Source organism: Propithecus coquereli, unplaced genomic scaffold, assembly GCF_000956105.1.
Source record: "Propithecus coquereli isolate 6110/MARCELLA unplaced genomic scaffold, Pcoq_1.0 Scaffold172, whole genome shotgun sequence".
NCBI lineage: Eukaryota > Metazoa > Chordata > Mammalia > Primates > Indriidae > Propithecus > Propithecus coquereli.
In genome coordinates, this window is record NW_012141858.1 from 1,539,152 (window position 1) to 1,547,159 (window position 8,008).

General features: G+C 44.3%; 2 pseudogenes across 1 annotated transcript; one reads left to right on the forward strand and one right to left on the reverse strand.

Annotated features, from left to right (window-relative positions):
* Positions 1-1,733: 1,733 nt before the first annotated feature.
* LOC105808371 lies at positions 1,734-3,218 on the reverse strand (annotated as a pseudogene). The gene is made up of 2 exons (XR_001137380.1): positions 3,209-3,218; positions 1,734-3,130 (listed from the first exon to the last, which is right to left on the reverse strand). The product of XR_001137380.1 is annotated as a nucleoprotein TPR pseudogene (transcript).
* Positions 3,219-3,283: 65 nt separating this feature from the next.
* Positions 3,284-5,314, forward strand: LOC105808372 (annotated as a pseudogene).
* Positions 5,315-8,008: the final 2,694 nt, after the last annotated feature.

An 8,008-nucleotide genomic window follows, 5' to 3' on the forward strand; every position in this document is an offset into this window, starting at 1 on the left:
CCACCTTCCCAATGTGCCCTTGGAAACTTTTTTTTTTCCCTTGAGTTATTATGCAGAGAAAAATACTTACCTCTGGCTCACTGGTCTTCCTTCTGAACAATATCTCAGAACCTATTTTATTTTGTTTTACCTTTTCTACAACCAAGTGGCTCTTCGAGGCATTTTGCCAAGAAAGAGACACTTCCCTCTTAAGAGAAAATTCATCAACAGCTCTAAAAATAAAATTTTGCCACTTCCTTGCTACGTTAAAGTCTATGTCACATCCAGATTTTAGTAACTAATCAGCATTACTTTCATAGTATTGCCAAAATAAGGCTATATTTTGAAAATCACTGAGTAAGGAGACATAAGACTCAGTATGGCCAGATTTTAAATTCACGTTCTTTCCATTGTTTTTTGGTAAATTCTGCATATTGCCTCCTGAGGAAAAGATCCTTTCCCACAAACAGCCTTATCATATTCCTCTGTGGAATTGTTTTGGGGGTAGAGTAGGCCTTTATTTCCAGGAAATGTAAGTTAGCTGGAGATGGATATTAAAATTAAGATAATAAGCCTGAGGTTGCATGTAACATGTGCAAACAAGTTGGGCATTTGGGAAGAGGTGAAGGGACAGCTGACTAGCTTGTCATCTTTGCCACAGCCAGAAATTCACACGTGGACACAAAACCCAGGAACACTGAGACAAAGTTGTTTCTGGCTTTGCTTCATAAACGTTCATTTTTGGCCCCCTTGTCACATCTCAATGCTACCAAGCTTCTTCCTTTGGCTCTACTCGATGTCTTAGTTCATTTTTGTGTTGCTATAAAGGAATGTCTGAAGCTGGGTAATTTATAAAGAAAAGAGGTTAATTCGACTCATGGCTCTGTGGGCTGTACAAGAAGCATGTGACGCTGGCATCCGCTCAGCTTCTGATGAGAGCCTCAGGAGGGTCCCACTCATAGTGGAAGGTGAAGGGGAGCTGGCGTGTGCAGAGATCGCATGGTCAGAAAGGGTAAGGGGTGTGTTGGGGGTGGTCTGGGGGTGCCAGCCTTTTTTTTTTTTTAACAACCAGTACTCGTGGGAACAAATAGAGAACTTGCTCGCCGCCAAGAGCGTGGCAACAAGCCATTCATGAAGGATCTGCCCCAGTGACCTAAACACCTCCCACAGGCCCCACCTCCAACATTGGGGATCAAATCCCAACATGAGGTTTGGAGGGGACACACATACAAACTATAACTCTTAGGAAATGAGAGTTGGTAAATCCTTGTGGTTTTAATGTTGACAGCAATTCCATAAATTATTCGAAAGTGGCTTGCATTTTCTACCAGATCATTTAATCCTCCCTCACATCCTATCTCAAAGAGAATGTCCTTTTCTTTTTTGCAAAGTTTGCTAAGAAGTTCTCAGACAGGTCAGTTTTGATACAACGGCCAATGATCACGGAAGCCTACTACTAGGTACACTTCTAGACTTCTGAAATGATTATAATCTGAAAACGATTTTATGGGATTGAAAAATAAAGCACGTTAACTGCATTACTATGCACCGACTGGCTAGTCTACGTCAAGGTCACCACACAACTTCATGTAGTGACATCATAAGACAAAAGGTGTGCCTCCAGGGGTGTGTGGCCTCGACAGCCCCTAGGAACTGCGCTAGCCTGACTCTTCAGCCCTCAACAGCAGGGCCAGTGCTAAGCATTATAATTCTTTTTTTTTTTTTTTTTTGACACTGAAATACATTTTATTAATAAAGAATGTTGAGATAAGCATACCAATTTAAATATAAAAATGTTTGTAAATGCGACAATCATTACACTAAAACAGATGACAATCTTATTCAGTTATTTTATAGAGCATTTAATTAATATTTCCTCTATTTATTCCTCCTCTACCTCCCATTGCATGGCTCACACCTCTCTGTCTGTTAAACTGACGACCACGGACGCCTTGTCTCAATGTTGTCTGAAGTCTTACTCATCTGAAAGGCTTTGGTTGACTACTGCTAGTATCTACAGAAGAGCTGGAAGGAGGATCCTGGCTGGTCGAAGGGAGATCTGACTCATCAGATACCTGAACAGGCTCTTCTTCCTGCTGGCTGTCAATTTCTAGGCCTGCTTCTGAACTAATACCTTCGGATTCTGCCTCCACAAATACTTCATCTCCATCATCACCTGTTGCTGTTTCATTTGTTGTAGACAAAGTGCCAGTGGATGTTGTCACCATTGGAACAGACTGAGAGGCATGCTCTGAAGCATCAGAGGTGGTACTCTCAGTAAATACAGTCACTGGGGCTGCTACTTGTAGAGGAGTAGTGGGAACACTTCGGCCACCTGACTCTTCTTCATGTGCAAGGAAGAGGGGTGTTTCATACATTCCTAAACCTCCTTGAGAAGCAAGCTGGCCAAGATCAGAATGACTAGAACTTGTCTGTGGCATATCTTCAGGTGGCCCAAACCGGAATCTAGGAACACCAGCAACCTGTGGGGAATGAATTGCTTCAGCAAATCCATCAGTGCGATGTGGCACCACAAGAGTTGGTGTACTTGGAACTGTTCTGTCTTCATCATCAAAAAAATGCTGCTGCATGCCACCTATTCCTGGAGTCAACTGAAGCCCACGTCCTACAGACTGCCTCCGGGTCATCTGAATTCTCTGAACTGGTGGTCCCAACTCTTGAGGTGGAGCATGAATGGTCAGTCGTGGGGGAAGCGGATGTGGTGGGCATCTTGGTGACTGAGGTGCTCTAGGGGTCTGTCTTTCAGATGCTGACGATGGCTGCTGTTCTCTAGAGACCTCCTGGGAAAAAGAAGATTCTGCAGCACCTGTATTTCCTTCACCACTGTTTTGAGAATCAGCAGCTCTCTGATTACCTTCACCTCCACCCACGCTTTCTTCTGTTTCTGTGCCTGGGTCAGTCCCATCACCACCCTCAGCATCATCAGCTTCATACCCATCATTGCCATCTGCACTCCCAGTTCCTTCATTGCTATCTTCACCCTCGTCTCCCATCCCTGTGTCATCTTCATCATCATCATCGTCTTCTTCATCTTCTTCATAATCCTCATGTTCTCCATCGTTTTCATCATCATTCTCTTCTTCATCATCACTGTCAATTACAATGACATCATCTCCTTTGCCTTGACCATCTTGGAATTAAGTTGTTGTTTGCTGATCTGACTGAAGTGGTCCAAGATCTATTTGCAGAGATTGAGAGGTTTCTTCACTGTCTTCCATAGGTGTATAATCTCCCTGGGTTACTCTTTCTCCTATGGAATCTAGAAAAAACAAGAAAGGCTATTGTAGCAGGAAAATCAAAAATTGCGCACTTAGCTGGTGTAAAAGATCAGCTAACTAAAGAAAATGAAGAGCTTAAACAAAGGAACGGAGCCTTAGATCAACAGAAAGATGAATTGGATGTTCGTATGACTGCTCTTCAGTCCCAATATGAAGGTCGAATTAGTCGCTTGGAAAGAGAACTCAGGGAGCATCAAGAGAGACACTTCGAACTGAGAGATGAGCCTCAAGAACCTTCTAATAAGGTCCCAGAACAGCAGAGACAGATCACATTGAAAAAAACTCCAGCTTCTGGTGAAAGAGGAATTGCCAGCACATCAGACCCACCAATAGCCAATATCAAGCCAACTCCTGTCGTGTCTACTCCAAGTAAAGTGACAGCTGCAGCTATGGCTGGGAATAAGTCAACACCCAGGGCTAGCATCCGTCCGATGGTTACACCCGCAACTGTCACAAATCCTACTGCTACCCCAACAGCTACAGTGATGCCCACCACACAAGTGGAATCACAGGAAGCTATGCAGTCAGAGGGACCTGTGGAACATGTTCCAGTTTTTGGAAGCACAAGTGGATCTGTTCGTTCAACCAGTCCTAACGTCCAGCCCTCTATCTCTCAACCCATTTTAACTGTCCAGCAACAAACACAAGCTACAGCTTTTGTGCAACCCACTCAACAGAGTCATCCTCAGATTGAGCCTGCCAGTCAAGAGTTATCCCCAAACATAGTAGAGGTTGTTCAGAGTTCACCAGTTGAGCGGCCTTCTACTTCCACAGCAGTATTTGGCACTGTTTCAGCTACCTCAAGTTCTTCTTTGCCAAAGCGTACACGTGAAGAGGAAGAGGATAGCACCATAGAAGCAGCAGACCAAGTCTCTGATGATACAGTGGAAATGACTCTTCCAAAGAAGTTGAAAAGTGTTACACCTGTAGGAACTGAGGAAGAAGTTATGGCAGAAGAAAGTACTGATGGAGAGGTAGAAACTCAAGTATACAACCAGCATTATAATTCTTATCCAGATGTTTCCTGGTTTTACCAGCTATGGATACAAAATAGAGTCAAGTAAATTTGGTAAAATCTTAATGTCTCTGAGATCCCTCCATCTGTATCGGCAGGAACTCAGGACCCCTGACAGTGTCCCTGGTCATCTTTACAAGTTTCCTACAAGGGTTTTACATGTGTCCACAGAGCAGTTGCTCATTTGGCGGTCTCCCATGCTCTTTCAATCTCTTAGTCTAGCTCTGACTTTTCTCATCGTCTTTGTATGCTAGCTGTTTTCTGGTAATAAATATATTACGTGCTGGGTAGTATTTTATAGGTCATACAGATATTAAGTCATTTAATTCTTACAGCTATACTACAAGGTAGGAACTGTTATTATTCCCATTTTACAGATGAGGAAACTAAAGTCCAGAGAGAAGCCAGTGAGGAAGTGGTAGAATCCAGAGTCCTTGCCTTTAGCCATGTTGCTACTTGCATGTTATAGTCATGTTGTGGTGTTGGCTTTAAACTCTAAAGGGCGAGAACACAGGCCTTGACATGAGTCACGACAGGTTCAAATCCAAGCTCAGCCACTTAATCATGTACCTTTGGCAAGTTACTTAGCTTCTTTGACCCTCAGTATCCTCATCTGTAAATGGAGAAAATATTAGTACTTTCTTCATCAGATTGTTTTGGGTATTAAATAGAATAATGCATGCAGCAACATGAAATGGAGTTCCTGGCACGTCGTAACCATAAATATCAGCTCTGAATATGATAGCAGGACTAATCCTCCTAATAATTTTTACAGATTAGGAAACTAAAGCTTGGAGAAGTGAAACATTTGCCCAAGATTAAATAGCTTTATAGAGACAGCGGCTGGGCTTGCAACTCATCTCTGTACTCCAGCTGTGCCATCTCGCTGACCGTGAGCTCCATGGATGCTGAAGGCCCTGAGGAAGGTACCGTGTCACATGTGGCTTTGATTAAGAAATGCCCTATCTTCTACACAATTACCTGTGATAAGAGCCACGTGTGCAAAGTTCCAAAGGCGTGAACTAAATGACGTGCAGCTGGAGTTCTGAGCTGAGCGGCGTCACATGGCTGTGAGCAGAAATCGTTGCTGGGTAGTCTCAAACCATTGGCTGGGAGCCTAAATCTTCATTTCACCTCTTGCTGTGGAGCTCTTGTTTTTCTTTGAACCCAAGAGTCCAACTCCACGTGTAATATAATATCATGTAAATGAGGGTAATCTTGGAAGGCTCTCTGCTTGTCATACTGCAGTGGCTTTGTTGCTGTAATGAAAACCACATGCTCCATGGTATTTTTAGGCTAGTTAATATTAGCAGGTCAGCTGCGTTTTTATTTAGATATTGCTCTTCCAGCTGTGCTTTTTCTAGTTACTTCAAGAGGATTTCAGAATTTCTAGCAAACCATAAGGTTTCAGGAGAGTGGAAAATCAGAAGAAAATGGCCAGCACTTTGCACTTGGCTCTGTGGTTTCCACGTGGAATTTGCATTTGCTTCCCTGAGTCCGTGTGAAAGAAGAAGTGGCTGACCCAGGGGCCTTGCTTACAAAGGGTGGTGGAACAGATAATAAGGTGGAATAAATCACGAGAAATGGCTTGAGTTTTCCTGGCACTAAAAGAAAAGAGTGGAAAAAGAAGAAGGAGGAAGGAAGAGGAGCATGCCCAATCCTCTTACTGAGTTCTTGAAACTTACTGGCATGGTATGGCCATGACAATTACTATTTTTGTTGTTTTTTGAAAAGGAATATCATTCCTTTCCATTTCTGAGTCCTCTTTGGAGTCCCTCGAATCTTTAACTTTGCTTCCCAGAGACAGTTTTGTATTTCTAGGGAAAGCTCTTAAATCACTTTCTTCCCCAACTGAATTGGGCTTCTACTTCTCCATCCGACATTAAATATCCAATGTCTCTGTGACCAGAAGGATTAAAATGCCACTTCTCTCTCTCTCTCTCTAGAGGGAAACTGGGGCAGGCAGAGGACGTTGACTCCCAACCTAATGATGCTATTAAGAGCAGCGATCTCTGCCGGGCGCGGTGGCTCACGCCTGTAATCCTAGCAGTCTGGGAGGCTGAGGCGGGCGGATTGTTTGAGCTCAGGAGTTCAAAACCAGCCTGAGCAAGAGCAAGATCCCGTCTCTACTAAAAATAGAAAGAAATTAATCGTACAACTAAAAATATATAGAAAAAATTAGCCGGGCATGGTGGCGCGTGCCTGTAGTCCCAGCTACTTGGGAGGCTGAGGCAGGAGGATCGCTTGAGCCCAGGAGTTTGAGGTTTCTGTGAGCTAGGCTGACGCCACGGCACTCACTCTAGCCCGGGCAAAAGAGTGAGACTCTGTCTGAAAAAAAAAAAAAAAAAAAAAGAGCAGCGATCTCAATCGTTAGGGTAGGTCTTTGTGGACCTAAGGGGTCGATTGATGGGCGTTTTCTCCTCTGCCTGGCAGGCTGGAGGAAAAGGGGTAAAAGAAAGGAATTATCAGAGTTCCTCGGAACAATCTCAAGGACAAAGACCTGTCTGCTGAGGATTAGGTTAGTTTATGCCAGGCTCATGCAAACAACAGCCCAGAACTCTCTGTTGATAGAGGATAGGGCTAGTGAGATTCTGTTTTGGCATATGCTTTTTTAAAACCAATATATCATGACTATATGGAGTCCAATCAATAGCTATAAACAGAAAACTCTCTCATTTTCTCTGCCATGACCACCTTGAAGATGTATTCTGCTCAACCTCACCTGCTCGTCTGCTTCTGTAGTCTGATCATGTTCAAATAACAAAAATGAGTCTTATGTTGAGGATTATGACTCCTCTGTAAGTATTAGAAGACCCAAGAGAGTCTAAGTCAAGGATTCACTCTCAAATCCAATTCAAATCTTCTCTCATTTCCACAGCCCAGGCCTGACCCTTGCTGGGTTTCCCAAAGTGGGGAAGGAGGGTCTGCCGTATGGTCTGTTTGTTCACTTTTCCCAACTCCTCCATCTCAGTTTGCCTTGCTGCCTTTGGCTTCTCCAGTGCTGGGGAGTGGAGCAGGAAGCGAAACGGAGGAGAGACAAACAGTCTTTTTATGTGTCTGGGACTCTTTGTGGCTCTCTCTTTGACTGGCATCGCCCAGGTGCTGGGCCCTTCAGTACACATTTCTATGCTGTGCGTCGGGCCTTTTCTGATGTACTAGTTACTGATATGGATATAGAGTCTCCAGCAGACCCCATGCGATCCAATTTCCTCCTTCCCCTCCAGCTCCTGGTCGGGTGGTTTATCTCCAGCCTCTTACTGCTGACAGCTCCTTGCTTTGGTAGGCCACCCTCCGGAGTGGGATCCTTCCAAGACGATTCAAGATAGATTCCACTGTGTTCACCAGGCTCCTGGGAACTCCTACATTCCTGCTCCATCACACTAAGAAAATGCAGGATGCTTTGTCTGTTGCCTCCATCCTCACCTGTCCTCTTGGGCAGCTCCAGGCCAGGTTCCTGCCCTCAGAAATAGTCTCAGCATGAGGCAGGCTGTGGTCTCCGCTCAGCTATGTCTTCAAGTCTTGAAAGACACATGTCAGGTTCTCCCATGGGTAGAGGAAAAGAGCCAAGTGAGCTCTGTTCTTAGGAATTCCCTTCAATAAGCTCTTTTAGGGACTTTTAAGTCTTCTTCGATATGCTCCAGCAGTGAAAGACCAATTGGGGCACCTTTTAGTAAGCTTGGTATCCAGCAGTTCTCTGTAGGACTGGGGAGGAAGG